Here is a 19,732-nt window from a genome sequence, read left to right as displayed (position 1 = left end):
ATTTATGATGGCAAATTTTTAGCTGAGTTCTTTTGCGGAATGCAGCCTACTATTGCTTGCTTACTTTCTGATGGGCGCTTAGGCACATGAGATGATCCCACAGGCACCTGCAGGGTCACAGCTACAGGTCTGTGCTGCGTTCGCAAACTAGAGGACCAGTTTGTGCTCTTGTGAGAACCTCAAGGCACATACTGAGTGTTTGTAAATTTATACCTTGTTTATGACTTTGTACCTCCAGCGGCACACTTGTGGCAACTGAGGAATGGAACCTGTAGATAACAGCACACAAATGTTTATTTCACTCCCATGAAACCATCTGGCCTGTAAGTCCTCATGAGCTATGCCCTTTCTTATTTGCAATGTGCAAGCCAATGTCCAGGGCTGATGCTGGACTCTGAAGGCGGTAGAGGAGGTGCTTTCAGCCTCAAAGCTGTTCAGGTAGCTCAGCCTTCTCTTCTGCTGCGTTTCTTCTTCATTACAGACTGAATACTTGTCCCACAAAGGTTGAAACTTTGTACGTCAGGAAAATCAGTTCTTGATTTACTGTCATTTGCTTTAGCTCTGTCCCTTGGCTAACTTCCAGTGGGATTTATTTGATTAGGGTATAAATGAGACAAAATGGAATTATAATAGGCATTCGAACAAAACCAAAATTTATCATGATTATTCTGTGATTATTCTGCTGATATCCAGAGGATGGAGGAACACTAATCAAAAGAGGAAAGTTTTGCACATAAAAACCAGACAATCCGGATGCAATCAAAATTGAATCAAACAAATGACAATTCAAATTAGCCAACATCTATTTTTCTCTTTTCCTTCCAGCGAGCGAATGACTTTCCACCAAGAAAGGGTCTGAGATGATTACAAATTTAGGTCTGCTGCCCTTTTATGCTTTAAATTAGTTTGATATTTTGAATATATTAATCTTGCCTCTATCTTAAACGATGATGGCGCTCACCACTTTTTGTATAAATAGCTGCCTTATTAAGGCTCATTCTGTGCTGAATTCCAATGAGCACAAGAACTTACCACTTCTTCAGTATGTGTGAAGTGTGCATTCACAAAAAAAGCTTTATATCAAACCATCATGCATTTTCTTGATGGCGGTGGAATGACCAGTATCTTCCTATTAGGCTTTTCAGAAGGATGCTGCTTATAACTGTTCTTTCCTTTCGGGTTCCCCCAGCTGTTACTTTGCTGACCAAGCAAAAAAAAAAACTTTCTCGAACAATATGAGCATACTTTGAAGGCCTTATGTATTGACAGGCTGCAGAGCTTTATGCTTGCCCTTTCAATTTTTATGTGAGTGACAGTGAAAGCTGGGCCTGATAAAATTGTTAAGAGGTTTCATTCTGCTATCTAGTGTTCCCTTTTCATCTTCCCAACCTCTGCACATCATCAAGATTAATGTTTCAAGTTACAGAAAGCTCAATCGTTGGAGCTTTCACATGGCAGCTATAGATGAGATTTCCCAATATTGATCCACTCTCCCCCCATTTCTTTTCTTCCCATGTCTGAATCATATCTGTTTGAATTATGAGCCAGTGTAGATTTCTTGCTCTGGCAGATCGCATTAAAATCGCATAGCACTGGGCTGTGGGTTATTGATTAGCAGCAGACTGACTCTGCTGTTAACCAAATGCTTCTTCTTCTGCCCGAGACATCTCCATTCACAAATACTTGTGTGGAGACACAGAACCTGCTGCACTATGGGGAAATCTGCGCTGCCATTGTTCGAATGGATGTTAGCAAAAGGACCAAAAGTACTCTCTGTCTTTGATGCTCATCAGAACTGACGTACATTGTTGAGCCTCTTTTGACAGGAGGTGTGCATGTCGGGAAAGACTAAGTGACCCCGCGGTCTGTTTGAGGCCTTTGCTTCTATGATAAACAAGTAGGAAACCCAAGTGCTCCATGATTACTGACACAAGTGCAGTGATTTAAATGAGATCAAATTTGGGGAAACACGGCCATGACTGTTAGGCTTGATTCACAAAAAGAATTAAACATGGCAGCATTCAGCCTCACTTCAAAGTGCTTTTTTGTCAGTCAAATCTGAAGGTGACTCACCACATCATGCATGGAAATGCAAATGCCTTTGATGGATTCTCATGGTGGGGGTGGGCACGCAGCAGACAGTAGTATGTGGTATTGATTCGCCAGCAGCGTGTTGTGTTATTTACCAGAGCAATTTTTTGTCTTCTATTGTTATTTTAAAGGGTTCATCCACGAGTGCCAATGTTTTAAGACAGGAATGTATACAGAACTCTAATTTTATAAAGGCTGGAAAACATGCATCGGAAAGGCGAGTCATTATTGTAGCATTTTAACGAAGTAGTTATGAAACATGGCTGAGAAAAAATAAAGAGACTCTAAGATATAAACCAACATAAAGCAGTACAGGTACAATGGGTACAGCTGAATGACTAAGACTCTTTCAAATACAGAGTTTAAGAGAACTGATATATAAAGTACGGTAAGTGACAGAATTCCTACGTGTAGTTCACTTATTTCTCTTTCCGAGGAACAGCAGTAGTGAAGTCAGATTCATGCAGTGCAATGAAGTGCCAACGTTGGAATAACAGTTACCTGAATCTCCTTGCATGGAGAAAGATAAGAAACGGAAGAAGGTAGCTCCAACTCACATGTGCTGGATTACCTTCTAGGGCTGCTCATATTCCCCGCAGATTATTTAGGACATACAAAAGAGGCAACAGTGGAAAGTCCCGAGAAAGGAAATCCAGTCAGATTACAGAACAATACCTCTTCAGGGTGAGGGTGGTAAGGCACTGGAACAGACCGCTCAGTGAAGCTGTGGGTGAGCCTTGAGCAAATTCACCTCTCTTTGAAGTTAGCGCTGCTTTGAGCATGTGGTTGGACTACAGATCTCCAGCTAAACCCCAACCTCAGTCTTCCTAAGGTTCTGTGTACTCTTATCTTAAGTACTCTGCCTCCACCCCTCATCCCAAACCTTCTTCTTTTCACAGTAGTACTGATCCTGGACATATTTACAGTGCACTTGGTCACTGATCTCACCAAGAGTATCTGTATGCATAAAAATAAGTATATTCATGGAACAGAGCTACATATATCTATGTGGATATTGGTACAATCTTTTCCTTACCCTACCTTTCCCCTTTCCACAAATGCTTCAAGAGGTTTTCAGTTTTCTTTTTGCCAACTTCCACTTCAATTGCTACATTTGCATATTGCTATAGCCCTTTATCCTTCTAACTGATTTCTGTCTTGCTTCCACAGAGTTTGTATTTGCCACTCATACACAAATAAAAAATCTGTGATCTTTTTCTATGCTCATCAAGAAAACATCTTGAAAATGACTGAAAAAAGGACATTATTTTTCGTGCCCCAGAGGTGGCTTGCAATTTTTGAATAAGAAAGGTAACTGTTTGAGCGATATCTGTCGAGGCTCAGAGACTGCCTCGAAGATGAGTCACTAGAACTGGCAAATGCAACCTTGAAAATGCCAATAAGCAGTTCTTCTCCTTTCTGTTTGTCATTACACTGACTGAAATGTTACCTTGATGTAATGTTCATATACTAGCATTGTGCTCTCCTACATTACACTCCATGCAAATTGTATTTACTGCCGTACTTCAAATGGTCAAAGGTGCAGTATTTATGATAAATGTTACAGAAAATTTTTACCAGAGGTGGTAGAAATCCATACAGCCTCTGATAAAATCCACAGAGCCTTGCAGGACCAAGATAAATTTACTTAGCTACATAAATTCAGTAGAAAGGATATTTTCAGCTATATGGAGGCCAATGCATGCAATTTTGTGAATGTTAACTGTAAGAGACTGCACATGCTCTTCTCATAAAAATATATCCATATATGTGTGTCTAATTTTACCCTTAGTACATACTCATCTTTTCTTCAAAAGAATGGGAAGGCAGAGCAATTGATAGCATTTATTGACTTTAGTACAGGCCAGATAAGAGGACAACGGCCTGGCTGAGCTACCAAGCTCAACAGGTTGTCATCAGCAGCACAAAGTCCAGCTAGAAGCCAGTCACTACTGATGCAGCCCAGGGGCCGATATTGGGGAAAATATTGTTGAAACGCTTGATTAATGATCTGGATAGTTGGACCAAATGTAGCCTCAGCATGTTTTCAGATGACACAAAACTGGGAGGAGCAGTTGATACACCCGATGGGTGTGCTGCCATTCAGAAGGACCTCAACAGGTGCGAGAAAGGGGCTGACAGGATCCTCATGAAGTTCAACAAATACCAAGTTGTGCACCTCAGGAGGAATAACCCCATGTACCAGTACAGGCTAGAGTCAGGCTGGCTGGAAAGCAGCTCTGCAGAGAAGGACCTTGAGGTCCTGGTGGACAACAAGCTGACCATGATCCAGCAATGTGCCCTTGCAGCAAAGATGTCCAACAGCATCCTGGGCTGCATTAGGAAGACCTATGGGTCTAGGAAGATGATCCTTCTGCTCAGCTCACCCCTGATGAGACACAGTTGGTGTGCCAGGTCCAGTTCTGCACTCCCCAGTCAAAGAGAGGCAAAGACATACTGGACCAAGTCTACCAAAGGGCAAGGAAAATGATTAAGAGACTGGAGCATCTCACATATGAGGAGAGGCTGAGAGAGCTGAGACTGTTCAGCCTGAAGCATAGAAGGCTCAAGCGGATCTTATCCATGTGTGTAAATACCTGATGGGGGGAAGTAAAAAAGATAGAGCCAGGCTCTTCTCAGTGGTGCCCAGTGACAGGACAACAGGCAATGAATCCAAATTCAAATACAGAAAATTCAACTTAAACACAAGACAAATATTTTCCACGGTAAGGAGTGATCAAACACTGAAGTAGGTTGCTCCGTGAGGTTGTGGAATCTCCATCCTTGGAGATACTCAAAACGTGACTGGACACAGCTGTGAGTAATCTGCTGAAGCTGATCCTGCTTTGAGCAGGGGGGTCTCAGTAGATCTCCAAAGGTCCCTGCAAACCTCAACCATTCTCTGATTCCCTCTTATTTTACAAATATCCAAGAGCAGTGGTTGGCATAGTCATGAACTCAGTCAATATGTTAATTATCTAAAAAACTTGTAAGTTGGCTACTCTGAACAGTTACGGAAGACCATTGTTTGGCATGCTCATTAAACAGTTGGATCTATCTGAATTTCAAAACAGACCCGTGCAACAGACTTACTCTTCTTAAAAACAGGACATGTGTAGTCTTAAAAAGAAACATAAAGCAAGGACACGCAACTTCCTAACTATTCATTCAAGTGATTAAATGCAGAAACGCATTACATACGGACAAGTATTTTGAAATAATATGAAGGCTAAAAAGATATAAAACAAGAAGGCAATTTATGATCTGTAGAAACCATTCTTTAGAGAAAAGTCTTGCAAAATATATTAATGTGATAGAAAATGCTAAACTTTTGAAAGGTTTTTGCACCAGACCATGCAATATAATGGAAAATTATATCACTTCCACAGAATTCTATGGGATACTTCAGAAAATCTAGATAAAGATTTTCATTTTCTATTAAATCTGAAAGATTTTTAGTATAATTTTCATGGATCCATATTACTTCTCTATAAAAGATTCTTGGCTCCCTCCCATCATTCAGATCCTCAACAGTAGTGTGAACGTTCATTTATTTTATTGTTATTGGTTTTGGCTTTCATTTACTTTCACTGGATAAAACCCCAAAACTCCCAATAATGATGAATTCAATTCAAAGTTGTGTACAGTTACTAGAGCATGCATTGTACCTGTCACAGTCTTTTAGGCCTCAGAGAACCAACAAATGCTTTTAGCCTTTGTGACTCCTTATGGAGAGTGCATACATTACTGTCTTTTTATACTCACTTCATGGGGGTGCAGTTCTTTTTTTACTCTCTGGTATTCTCTCTGAGGCATAACAGCTAAAAACACTTTAACTTGAATTCTAGTGCAGGATGGCTATGAAAGATCAGAGATAGAAGAGCTGCTTTTATTTTTTCTTATATATATGATTGGCTTAAGAACTTCCTTTCAAAAGTAAAGTAAAAAAAAATGAAATAAAATTATAAAATAAAATAAACCGAAGTAAAATAAACAAAAAAACGTCCACTGTTCTACCAGTTGAAAATGCGCTTAGCGTTTTTGACAGGTATTTGACACACAGGCAAGTAGGTGATTACCTCATTGGTGGAATTACAGAGAAAGTGCATCATCCTATTGTGTTCTGACATGCTTCCCCAGATGCAAAGTACAGAGCCTCTGTGCCAGCCAAGCAATCGCTGTGAGTGAACTTCAGGCTTTAATGTGCACCTGTACTTGGTATTGGAGACCATTTTAGTGCTGTACATGCTGTGGTTTAGCCAGTCTGTGCCTTCCCTTGTTGAGGAATTCTGACATTAATGAAGTGCCTTCCACTAAAACTGTATCAGTCCTTACTCCCCGTAAGAGAATCAAGTGAAAAAAAGTACCGTGTGTGTTTTCATGGCTGACAATTTTTTCCCTCTACAATTTCAAAACACATAAATCCGGCAAATATCTCCGTTATTTATTTTTGCAGAAAAACAGGTATGTCAGTGATAATACACAGCAACTGATATTGGGAAAAAAAATCCAGACTATGTAATGGCTGCTCATTCTTCACTTTGATGTTTCTCTAACAATTGTCAGCTAAGTATAAGAATTTGGTATCCACCTCTTTCTTCCTTTGTATTAAGCAAAGCTCTGCTACCTGCTGAAAGAGAGAGGCTACATGAGACTTCAGCAGATGCTAGGAGATTTTCTTCTATAAAACTGCCCTTGTTCAGGAGGGCTTCAGTTACATTTTAGCAGGAGGTTATTTATGTGCACGTATTTCTCCTCTAAAAGTTTGCAAAGGGCAAACTAGGTAATGTGATTAAGTGGCCGAACACAGTAAAGGTTCCAAAAACTAGGTCATTATTGAGATTAACGACTGGATTAAAAGGATTTAGGAGAGTGGTAGGATTTTGATTTGCATATTACTCGAAAGACCTTTGACTTATGTAAAGCCTCCTCCTAAAGACTATCAAGCCAAAGTATTACATCAAGCAATTTAGTTGTTGCAAATTACTCTTGCCTGTTTTTTGACCTTGTGTATATTACCCATATTTCTACACTGGCATTATTTTTCATAATTCAACACTTGGATTGCTCCTTTGGATGTGGCAAATGCAGGGGGAGTACTAATGTGAAAGAGATAAGTTGTAAAATAATTAAATCTTATTAAGTATAAGCTATGGGATTCTTGAGGGATTTCACCTGAGACTATTTTAGCCAGCTGCTAAAACAGGAGACCTTGTTTAACAGCAGATAATAGCAATTCAATCAAAATAATTTTTACATCCAAAGCCTCACAAATTTATTTAGATTAACCTTTGTGCCACTCTACAAGAGTATACACAGCTATTTTGGTATATGAAAAATATATCTAAGATCTCAAGCCTATAACTGCTTTGGGAAATTAAACTGGTGGGTCTGCATGGCTGAGGTCACCCATTTAACATCAGCTAAAGGAAAAATTTCATTTTAGAGGTTACTCAATCTAAAAATCCCTCCATTGACAGCACGTGTTTCTGTCTCAGCCTGTATGAGAAGGCTGTTTATGGTACTTGTATGTTTCGATGTGGGCAACTTAGCACAAACAAATGTGGTGGTGGGAAATAGGACAGATGACATTCTGCAGATGAGTGCTTTTGTAAGACATGACATTTGTGACAATAGGCAAAATAGGCAAAATGCTTTCAATATACCACTGGGTTAGAAAAGGTAAATAATTTTAGGTTTTTCAGCACGAACTCGATAAATGACAGCAATTATTGCAGATCATATTTTTGTAAATCATATTGTTGAACTGAGGGAAGAGGTAGAAAGGTTAAGAAGTATTAGACTGGGAAAATGAAATAGATTGGTGGAGCCATACTCTGAGGCAAAGGCAGCAGAAAGAGGCCCTATCAGAAGTGGATGATCCCCTTCCCTCCTGTCACCAGGCAGAAAGAGGGGACTTAAGGGATGAGGGGGAGTAGAGTCAGATCCCTCCTCGGAGAGGCAACCGAAACCCCTCACGGCCCCCCTCACCATCCCAATTGCCCTTACATAATAGGTATGGGGCTTTGGAAATTGAGGAGCAGGCGACTGGGGATGGAGAGGATGATCCATCCAGTGAGTCACCCAGGGTTAGTCACCCACCCCCACGCCTTAGGACTTCCTCAAGTCCTCAAGACCAGGAAAGAAAGAAAAGTAATTGTAGTAGGTGACTCCCTCCTGAGGGAAACAGAGGGCCCTATTCGTAGACCAGACCCATCCCACAGGGAAGTCAGCTGCCTCCCTGGGGCCAGGATTAAGGACATACAGAGAAAACTCCCTTCCCTGGTGCAGACATCAGATTACTACCCGCTACTGATTTTTCAGGTAGGTGGTGATGAGGTAGGTACCAGGAGCCTAAGGGCAATGAAGAAAGACTTCAGGGCCCTGGGACGGCTGCTAAGGGGATCAGGAGCACAAGTAGTGTTTGCTTCTATCCCAACAGTTGCTAAGACTGATGAGATTAACAGGAAGTGCCAGCTGATCAATGCCTGGCTCAGAGATGGGTGTCATCGGCAGGACTTCGGGTTCTTTGATCATGGGCTGCTTTTCAGGACACCAGGACTGCTGGCAATAGACAGCAAAAGCCTGTCTCAGAGCGGGAAAAGGGTTTTAGGGCAGTTGGCGGGGCTCATTGACAGAGCTTTAAACTAGATTTGAAGGGGGATGATGGGGATAGATCCGAGCTTGCTAGCAAAAAGCCTGAAAGCGGCATGCTGGCACTAGACCTGGAAAAGACAGGGGGTGTAACCGAGCCCCTTAGGAATAAGTGTGGGGGTGGCAGAATTTCGGCTTCCTCCAGTAAAAAGGAGAAAGGACCAATAGCCCAGCTGAAGTGCTTATACACTAATGCACGTAGCATGGGCAACAAACAGGAGGAGCTGGAAGCCTTTGTACAGCAGGATAATTATGATGTAGTTGCCATCACAGAAACGTGGTGGGATGACTCACATAGCTATAGTGCTGCCATGGATGGCTATAGGCTCTTCAGGAAGGATAGGCAAGCAAGGAGAGGTGGGGGGGTGGCCCTGTATGTCAGGGAGTGTTATGAATGCTTTGAACTAAATGATGGAGATAATGGGATTGAGTGTTTATGGGTAAGAATCAGGGGGAGAGCTAACAAGGCAGATATCATAGTAGGAGTCTGTTATAGACCGCCCAACCAGGATGAGGAGGCAGATGAAATATTCTATAAACCGCTGGGAGAAGTCTCAAGATCGCGAGATCTTGTCCTCGTGGGGGACTTCAATTTGCTGGACATCTGCTGGGAATACAATACAACAGGGAAGGAACAGTCTAGAAGGTTCCTGGAATGTACTGGGGATAACTTCCTGACACAGCTGGTGAGAGAGCCAAGTAGGGAAGGTGCCCTGCTGGATCTGTTGTTTGTAAACAGGGAAGGTCTTGTGGGGCATGTGATGGTTGGAGGCTGTCTTGGGAACAGCGATCATGAAATGATAGAGTTTTCGATTCTGGGAGAAGCAAGGAGGGGGGTCAGCAGAACTGCTACCTTGGACTTCCAGAGGGCGGACTTTGGGCTTTTCAAGAGCCTGGTTGACAAAGTCCCCTGGGAGGCAGTCCTCCAGGGCAAAGGAGCCCAGGAAGCCTGGATGTTTTTCAGGAAGGAAGACTTAAAGGCGCAGCAGCAGGCTGTCCCTGTGTGCAGAAAGACAAGCCTTCAGGGAAAAAGACTGGCCTGGCTAAACAGGGAGCTAGTGTTGTGACTTAGGGAAAAAAAGTGGATTTATGGCCTCTGGAAGGAAGAGCAGGCCACTCAAGAGGACTACAAAGAGGTAGTAAAGCCATGTAGGGAAAAAATCAGCAGGGCCAAAGCCCAGTTAGAACTAAACCTGGCTTCTGTTGTCAAGGACAATAAAAAAAGTTTCTATAAATATATTAGCAATAAAAAGAGGACTAAGGATAATCTCTGTCCTCTAGGAGATGGGGCCGGTAACACAGTGACCAAGGATGAAGAAAAGGCTGAGATACTTAATGACACCTTTGCCTCAGTCTTCAGCAGGACCAGTTGTTCCCTGAATACTCAGACCCCTGAGCTAGAAGACAAGGATGGGGGGCAGAATGAAGCCCCTGTAATCCAAAGGGAAATGGTGAGGGACCTGCTTCAGCACCTGGAGGTGCACAAATCTATGGGGCCAGATGGGATCCACCCAAGGGTACTGAAGGAGCTGGCAGAAGTACTCACCAGGCCACTTTGCATCATTTATGAGCAGTCCTGAATAACTGGGGAGGTCCCAGCTGACTGGAGGTTGGCAAATGTGACACCCATCCACAAGAAGGGCCAGAAGGAGGATCCAGGGAACTACAGGCCTGTCAGCCTGACCTCAGTGCCTGGGAAGGTCATGGAACAGATCATCCTCAGTGCCATTACAAGGCACATGCAGGAGAACAGGGTGATCAGGCCCAGTCAGCATGGGTTTGTGAAAGGCAGGTCACGCCTGACAAGTCTGATCTCCTTCTATGATAAGGTGACCCGTTTAGTGGATGAGGGAAAAGCTGTGGATGTTATCTACCCGGATTTTTGCAAAGCTTTTGACACTATTTCCCACAGCATTCTCCTGGAGAAACTGGCTACTCATGGCCTGGACAGGTGTACTCTTCACTGGGTAAAAAACTGGCTGGATGGCCGTGCCCAGAGAGTGGTGGTGAATGGAGTTAAATCCAGTTGGTGTCCAGTCACAAGTGGTGTCCCCCAGGGATAGGTGCTGGGGCCCGTTCTCTTTAATATCTTTATCAATGACCTGGATGAGGGGATCGAATGCACCCTCAGTAAGTTCACAGACGACACTAAGCTAGGGGGGGCATGTTGATCTGCTTGAGGGTAGGTTGGCTCTTCAGAGGGATCTGGACAGACTGGACCGATCGGCCGAGATCGATGGTATGAGGTTCAACAAGGCCAAGTGCCGGGTCGTGCACTTGGGTCACAACGACCCCATGCAACGCTACAGGATAGGGGCGGAGTGGCTTGAAAACTGCCTGTCAGAAAAGGACCTGGGGTGTTGGTGGATGGCCGGCTGAATACGAGCCGGCAGTGTGCCCAGGTGGCCAAGAAAGCCAACAGCATCCTGGCCTGCATCAGGAATAGTGTGGCCAGCAGGACTAGGGAAGTGATCATCCCCCTGTACTCAGCACTGGTGAGGCCCCACCTCGAGTACTGCGTTCAGTTTTGGGCCCCTCACTACAAGAAGGACATTGAGGTGCTGGAGCATGTCCAGAGAAGGGCTACAAAGCTGGTGAGGGGTCTGGAGGACAAATCTTATGAGGAACGACTGAGGGAACTGGGGTTGTTTAGCCTGGAGAAGAGGAGGCTGAGGGGAGACCTTATCACCCTCTACAACTACCTGAAAGGAGGTTGTAGAGAGGTGGGGGCTGATCTCTTCTCCCTGGTGACAAGTGATAGGACGAGAGGAAATGGGTTTAAGTTATGTCAGGGGAGGTTGAGATTGAATATTAGGGAACACTTTTTCACTGAAAGGGTTATTAAACATTGGAACAGGCTGCCCAGGGAGGTGGTGGATTCACCATCCCTGGAGGTGTTTAAAAAAAGGGTGGATGTGGTACTTGGGGATATGGTTTAGAAGTGGTTTTGTCAGGGTAGGTTAATGGTTGGACTTGATGATCTTAAAGGTCCCTTCCAACTTCAGCAATTCTATGATTCTATGATTCTATATTCTTCATATATTATCCAGTCACTCGTATCTGAAGAGTACTCTATTTAGTTTTATAAACGTTTAACCTGGGAAATGCTCTTATCACTTTACTGCTCTGCTTTTAAATAATATTACTTTGAAATGTCAGTCTTCACTGGCCCGTCAGAGTTGGGATGATGTCATTTCACAAACTGTCTCAATCACCCTCAAGCTCAAAAGTACAGATTCTGCTCAAAAGTACTAATACTTATGTATCTGAAAGAAAATCTATGTGGTATATGAGACCATTAGTTCATCTAAGGGATTCATGTAGATACATCAATCACAACATGTGTAAGTTTTTTCTGTGTTCAGGGGGAATGGATGACAGGTTTCCCATGTCAATCAATCTTAATTATGCAGTGAATGAATGAATACAGAATTAAGGCCAAGGAATGGTCCAATGGTCCAATATGATGAGTTTAGATTTATCATTCAGGAGTTGTTTTAGGGTCAAGATATCATTTGTGCAATCAGTAACTTTTAGATTTTAAAAAGCCCAAACTGAAATTCTTGCATATAGAAAATAACAGAGCTGCTGTCTGAAGGCAGCTTCAGCTCTAACAAACTGTAGCTTTCAACATCTTCTTCTGTGAGGACCTTTGTGGCAAAGTTATGATGAGGAACACAGCTTTTCAACCTCCTGGCTTCATCCACTTAATTTTGCTTGCTAGGTTTCTATTTCTACAGCGTTCAGATTTCATCAAATGTTTCCTAGACTCTAAAAATGTTATTCTTCTTCCTTTCCCTAAGCACTTTTCTACTGTAATTACAGAAAGCAAAATTTTAAAAGTGCATTGTGAACAGATGTCATTCATGTAGGAAACTCCAAGAGAAAAACACCGCTTTTTTAACCTGTACTCTAAGGTCCCAAAGCTGGAAGGGGATAGAGGGATAGAAAGAACAAAAGGTTATGTGGCAGATTGACCTGGCTAATGTCTGAGGTTCTGACCAGGTGTTAGATTTTGATCCCAGGATTTTCTTTTCCTCTGTTTTACTTGCTTAATGGCTGTTGACTTTAAAATGCGAGGATTGCAACACAGGCTGCCTGAGTTAAAGACAAGCAGCCCAATATCCAAGACGCAGATTTAACTTCTCTGTATTGTTTGCTTATCTTCTTCTGGAGTCTTGGCTGTAATGTCTGCAGAAGGGGAGATGGAGAGCTTGCCCTATCCAAAAGTGCACGTAACCTGATGGTAAAGACCACCACTTCAGAAGCAAGAACTCTGCCTTTGAACTTTGTTAGACTGAGGAGATGTCCAGCCCAGGAACCCTACACATCCTGGGAAAGTGCCCTTGCCACTAAGCTGTAGCATTAAAAGTAATTTGTAGTGATAAGTTGTTGCAACAACCTTTTATGAAGAGTCACATCTTGTTGATTTACTTTGGACACGTCGTGAGGAGAGTTAGCAGATTACTCCCTTGAGGGGATTCCTATTGAGAAGTGCCATGTTGCCGGATTCCCTTCAAGTCTGAATGGAAGATAGATGCTGAAACATCCAACCGCAACACTCACGGTCCTGTAGAAAACAGAATTTTAGCTGCTAGGTAACCTTAGAAGCCTGAGAGGCACCTACAAATGTAGAAAATAGCTGAGTAAAGCATCTGGGGCTGTAATAGTCAAGCCTGATTTTGGTGTTTAAGAGCCTTAATGAAGTCTTTTAAAAAGACATCAGGTTTGGAATGCACAGCACATTAGAACAAAAGTGTTGTGATAAAGTTAACGCCTGTCCCACAGGTTCTCCCCAGTGCTCGGCAGAGGGGTGTCGGTGGTCCTTCATCCAGCCCTGCCTGCGGGTCCTGGGAAGCGCTGGGTGAGAGCCTCCCTGCACACAGCCTCTGACTGCCTACAAGCAGTCAGTAGCAAACAAGCACATATTGGTGGATTATGCTAGTTTGTCGCGACTGACATAAACATGTTTATTATTATCTACTCTTGGCTTTGGTAGCCATTTCTTGCTCCAGCAGAGGTTTCTGTTTAAGGAAGGATTAAATTATGTTCTCTACAAAATGAGGAAGAGGTAACTAAGCAGTATTTCTCTTCCTTTTGAGGATCAAAAAAATTGTTTCGAAGCAAAAGTTTCAATGCGCAAAATCGGGATCATGTTAAGGGAAGAATAATTGTTTGTTAACTACTAACTCCTATTTGCAGAATCTAGAAGGAAGCAGTCCTGAAAGAATAATTAGTAAACAGCAGTTACAACAATACTACAGAACAACGTCCTCCTAACTCTGGAGTAAAGACACCTTCCTCTAAAATAATCAGAGATAAACCACAATTTTTCACTGTCATTCTTGCAGGCATTATGTTTTGGAAGCAGATTCCTGGTTTCTTTCTGACTGTTTCACATCTCTGAGGCAGTGAAAAGTGGCTGTGTTCTGTCTAAACATAGCCAGTGGAGAAAATCAATTCCATAAAAAAGCTCCGTAGTGCTAGATAATTAGGGAAGTCAACGTGTTTGCCCAATGATGGCTTAAGTAGCTTGGCTAATACAGCTGATGAACATGCACTTGGAAAGCTTGCTACCAAGAAAAAAAAATAAAATAAAATTCAAGGTACTACTTGAAAAATTTATTCTTCAACCAAGTGAATTTAAAATCACTTATGTGTAGGACAAGGAGAGGAAGAAGAGATTCTTGGATGACTTTTTTTTTTAAATGAAAAAAATTATTTTAAGACGAAGTCACTTGAAGTGACAAAAAAATTTCATGCGATGTCTCCAGTTTCGCTTTCACACAAAAATAATTATAAATTTAAAAAATCAGGTGTGCACAACATGAACTTCAGCAGGTCAACATAAGAAGAGCTCTAGCTCACAGGACTGTACAGTACCATTGGAAGTTTAAGATTTGGCCTTCCTAGTATTTCCAGCAGGTCACAAGCAGCCCCAAGGTCTCGATGTCTTATTCAAGCATCTAGACATAAAGGGCCAGCTTTTCCAAGATTCTCAAGATAGCTCGGGAAGATGCCAACAGAAAATTATTGGTAGAAGCCAAACGTGTTGGTACGGCTTTAGAAGGTTTATTCTTGTTGGTTTGGAATGGTAGTTTTTTGTGTTTGTGTTTGGTTTTGTTTTGGGTTGGGTTGGGTTTTTTTTTTTCTTGGTGTGTGTGTTTATGTGTTTTTTGTTGTCTTTTTTTTAACTCCCACAGATATCTACAGGAACATTTGGAAATGTTAAATTGTGGCCGTGAATTTCTTCCCCAAACAGCTCCACTCTAAAGATAGGATTCACATACCTTTACCTATATAGTGGTTGAGCATCTACTCCAAGCTAGACGGCTGCATTCCCTCTAACAGGAAAGTGGGTAGCCCACTTCCAGAGGGCAATTCATTCCAGTCTGGCTAAGTTACCTTTTTTAGGGTAAACTGAATCACCTTCAGGAGTTTCCTGTCACTCTCCATTGACTCTCACTTAGACTAGATTATTAACTTGTAGACGGCTAAATTTAGGTGAATCTCATCTGAAAAGACAATGCTTAAATGATGAATGGGATAAACAGGAAGGTGACAAGAAAGAAGGAAAAGATAAGTTTGTTGTTTTTTTTTTTTTTAAATACATTTTAGAATTAATCAGCACAGTGTGTAACCTTTATCAAATCAGCACCAGAATTTCATTTTTTTACTAAGCTAAGTTTTCATGACTTCAATAACTGCAATGCAGAAAAATATGTATTAGTAGGAGGAAGCTTGGATCTGCCACTCAAATTCAGCCTGCTCATCAGAAAATTCCCTGCATTACAAAAATCAGTTAAATTGTCTGTCCTTTCTTTTAACAAGGGGTTATTCAGATTACAGACTGTTTCCATCAGGATAGGTTGTCATATCAACTTAACTTAAAGCAAGTGGTCTGATCATATTATATTTTGAATACACACACAAACATGTGTGTTTCTCCAAATTCCAGTTGCAGAATGGAATGACTTCCAAAAATAATTGCATAATTTTAATTTTCCCATCTTATTACTGAGCGTACACACTCGGCATCTAAATTGTATCTAAAATGTTGGAAGAATGAGAAAAAGCATCATGAAAATTGTTTATTTCACATGATACAGTAGCTGTGCAAATACCACAGGGCAATGTGAGGATCTTTATGATTCTCTATCTGAATTCTGGCTGCAGTATATCCCCATGCATCCTGGTGTACTCTAGCAGGAAATCTGGATGCCCACGGTGCTTTGATATGCTCCAAGAAGTTTCAAAATCAGCAAATAGAACTGCATGGCACAACTCAGAGGGCACCCATTTTGAAGCACAGAGACTGACCAGTGGGAGCTAATTAAATATGTTATAATTAAAATAGGGTGAATTCACTAGTGCCAATTAACTGAAAACAGAATAGTTGTGGCTTTAAGTTGGGACTGCCTTGTTAAGCAAGCTTGTGGGCAAATTCTAAGACTGCCTATATTATACTTAGGTTACCAGTATCTTGTTCCTTGCTGCTGCCCTTCTGAGGTGCTCCCACTTTGAATTTGCAAAAAAACTCTTCCCTTCCTCCCTCCCTCTCTCCTTCCCTCCCTTCTTTCCTTTCCTCTTATTCCTTCCTTCCTTCCTTCCTTCCTTCCTTCCTTCCTTCCTTCCTTCCTTCCTCCCTTCCTCCCTTCCTCCCTTCTTTCCCTTCTTTCCCTTCCTTTCCTTTTTTCCTTTCAAATAGCAGCCATTATATTCAAAGAGGAAAAAATCAATAAGGGTCACACATCTTCCTTTTATTTATGAACTACTTCAATTACATCAGATGAATTACTGTTGTTTCCAACTACGTCTTTTAACACTTGCCACAAGTGATTTACGTTGTGGGATTTACAGTCCACTAATTTTGCTAGCCAGTGTCTGAGATACTGTTTTACAACCTAAAAATCTCCGAGAGAGAAGAAATTCATCATAGCCTGATATCTGTTCACACTGCATAGTTGAAATACAGCCTTGGGCAACCACCATCCCATCTCACACAATAGAACAGCACCTTCTGTAGCTCTGCATCCTCTACGCAGAGATCTACAGCGTGATCCAAAACATCACCTACGTGTCTAAAGTAAAAGATCCAGCAGGATTAGACAATGTCTAGACTATGGGTGAGATGTGCTCCACACCGCAACCCTTATGTATTTACGATCCCACGACTGGCCAGACCGAACACCCAGCTGGAGAGCAGTACCGTGCAGGCAGCTCCCTCCTGGACCATGCTCTGAGCAAGGGGTGGCACGACAGCAGCGCAGGCATGCCACAAAGGGCAAAACATAGCTCATGTCCTCCCAAAACTGGGAGTCCCAATGAAATCTTGAGGTGCCACAACAAAAAATAAACTTTACTCTGTTACTACAGGAGTCGTGGGACATGTGCAGATCTGCGGATCCAAAAAGTCAACATTTTTCAAGCAGAAGGATCAAGAGAAAACAGTAATGTCAGTGGTTCAGGCCAAAAATCTGTGACAAGGTACTCTTTGAGTATCTGTTTATGTAATTTATTAAACAAATCTCACATTACAGACTCTGGAGAAGAATTTATGTGGAAACATGATTCTTTTTCTCTCTTTCTTGGCAGCACAAAGGAAATCAAACTATGAAAAGCTTAAAGAAATATGAAGGATCCAAAATCAAGCCAAGCTGAGTCAAGAAAGTCACACTTGTGGCTGTAATTCATGATTGTTTGGGGGAGAGGGAGGGTGTCGGTTTGGTTTTCATTTAGCAAAAAGACCACTTTGGGCAAGGCATTCTGGCTTAATTTTTTGGCTTGACTTTGTTTCTGTCAATACGGTGGTTCAGAATCAAAAGATTAGATCCAAGAATCAAAATTTAAAAGGCTGGAGAGGTTCCTGTCAAAGTTACAGCCTAAATTCATGTGCTTTGTACAGAGGAGCTCCAAAGAATGGAGATATCTTTATATTAATTTTACCTGCAAAAATAGACCTTACAGATATAAATAGAAAAAAAAAAAAACAAACCCTCAGTTGTGTAATCAAAGACAGGTGTTCTCCTTTTCTCTTTCTTTTTCTTACTACTTTTAACTATTTTTTACACCACCACAGTGAATTCAAACTCGGGGAAAAAATCTATGAAAGCTGAGTTGCCATTTTCTCTACTTCTCCACTCTCCAGTTTCCAATTTCATCAACATCAACACTAGAAAATACTGTTAATTTTCCTCATACCCAAGTATTCTCATTTGAGAAAGTAACTGAAAATAAGAATCTTGACATTTCAGTTAATATATTTTAGGCTACATCATGAGTTAGAGATATATCCAGGCTATTAATTTCAAACTAATCATTCATTAATTGTATTCATAAGGCTGTTATTAACTTAGTACCTCAGCACATCACTATCTTCAGTGCTGTTATCCTAGAACTCCCCTTGGATATCTTGACAAGTGTTCCCACTGAAGCTATGTGACATGCCAAGACAGTCTGGGTGAGACTGATCTGAAAGCTTCAGTATCTATGATTCAGATGTCTCCTTTTTGAGCTCCTTTTATAGTAAATTGAGAGAAATGGGTACTCTTAGGGAATGATTAATCTGACCTATCTACTTTGGGATGAGAGAAATCATGTCCTAGAAATGTCTCTTCCTTTCCTTCGACTATAAAGGGACTCTAGACTTCTGACAGATATCCTTCAAGGGCCATGTGATGAATTCTAACTTTCCTGGCCATAGAGACATCATCTGATGTATGGTGGAATTAAGCTCTTTGCTCCAAATGCTTTGAGCACAGGCTCCTCACTTCTGGGATGGGAATCTATGGAAGCTTTGGGCATTCGTGTTAATTTTAATCCCGCCAATAAAACGGTATCCTTTAAAAAAATATTGATGGCATTGTCAGAAGCAGTACAAAGTAGTATTCTTTTTTAGAGTCACTGTTGTCCTGCAGACTTAATGCGAATTCAGAACCAGAGATCTTTTCAACACTGTTTACATTTCTTCCTCTGACGGGATGTTGGGCAGATCGAACTCCACTGAGCATTTAACAAACTTTACATTTGTGGCCTCTGCAAAGCAGGTACTAATTTCCCTTTGAGATACCCATTCTGAGGGCACAGATTGACCCCCAGTTTCTTCTAGGCATCAACAAAATTGAGCGCTAGGAGATTGAATGCAGAGAACTGAAGGCAGCTTCTGGTATGCTAGACTGAATTTTCAACTAGGCCATGGCTTAATTTGTTTGGGGTTTTTTTGTTGGTTGTTTGTTTTTTTTTCCTCATTTCTCTCCAACATGTGAATTCCTACCCAGTTTCTGCTCTTTCATTCTCAAGGGCATCCAGAAGATATTTGGAATGAGTTTAAAACAGCTTTTGGGTTATTCCCAATTATGCTGTTCTAAAAGAGCACATTGCACTGATCTTTGCACAGTGAAATTTCTATTTCAAACATCATCGTCATCTTCAGTGCTGTAAAGAATGGTACTTTTTGACCCTCTTGGAGCTTCTACAGTGTTCTTTAACAGTTACAGGGTGGAAGACCTTGATGCTGTTCAGCAATAGATTCACCTCAAAATTTCTGAGCTGCTCACCATTGGGTTGGTTCTATACACGTGCATAATAACAGCAATGATGCATTGTTGAAATAAACTTTGTTTTATTTATTTTAAAACCAGAAATTCCAGAAAGTAGTTTACTGTATGTGAAGCCATCTTGTAACATTAGCATGTGTGGTAAAGAGTTTAAATATCCATGTGTATTCCTAGTATGAACAAATATGTATATAAAAGTATTTCTGTTTTTCTGTATGTGTGTACGTGCAAAAGATTGGGTACCAAATAACGAAAGATTGGTTGAGTATTACACAAGTGCCAAACAAAAAAAGAAGGCTGAAAATCTGACCATTCACCAAAGTGATGAAAAATTATTAACAGATACCCAGTGGTTCCAAGGAAACTTCAGTTTATGTAAAATCAAACATGTCTGATGTTTCAAAACAGTTACGGACGGCTCAAAAGATTAT

Source organism: Vanellus vanellus, assembly GCF_965231255.1.
Source record: "Vanellus vanellus genome assembly, chromosome: 1".
Lineage (NCBI taxonomy): Eukaryota > Metazoa > Chordata > Aves > Charadriiformes > Charadriidae > Vanellus > Vanellus vanellus.
The sequence above is the reverse complement of the archived record's forward strand: the minus strand, read 5'-3'. Positions refer to the sequence as shown.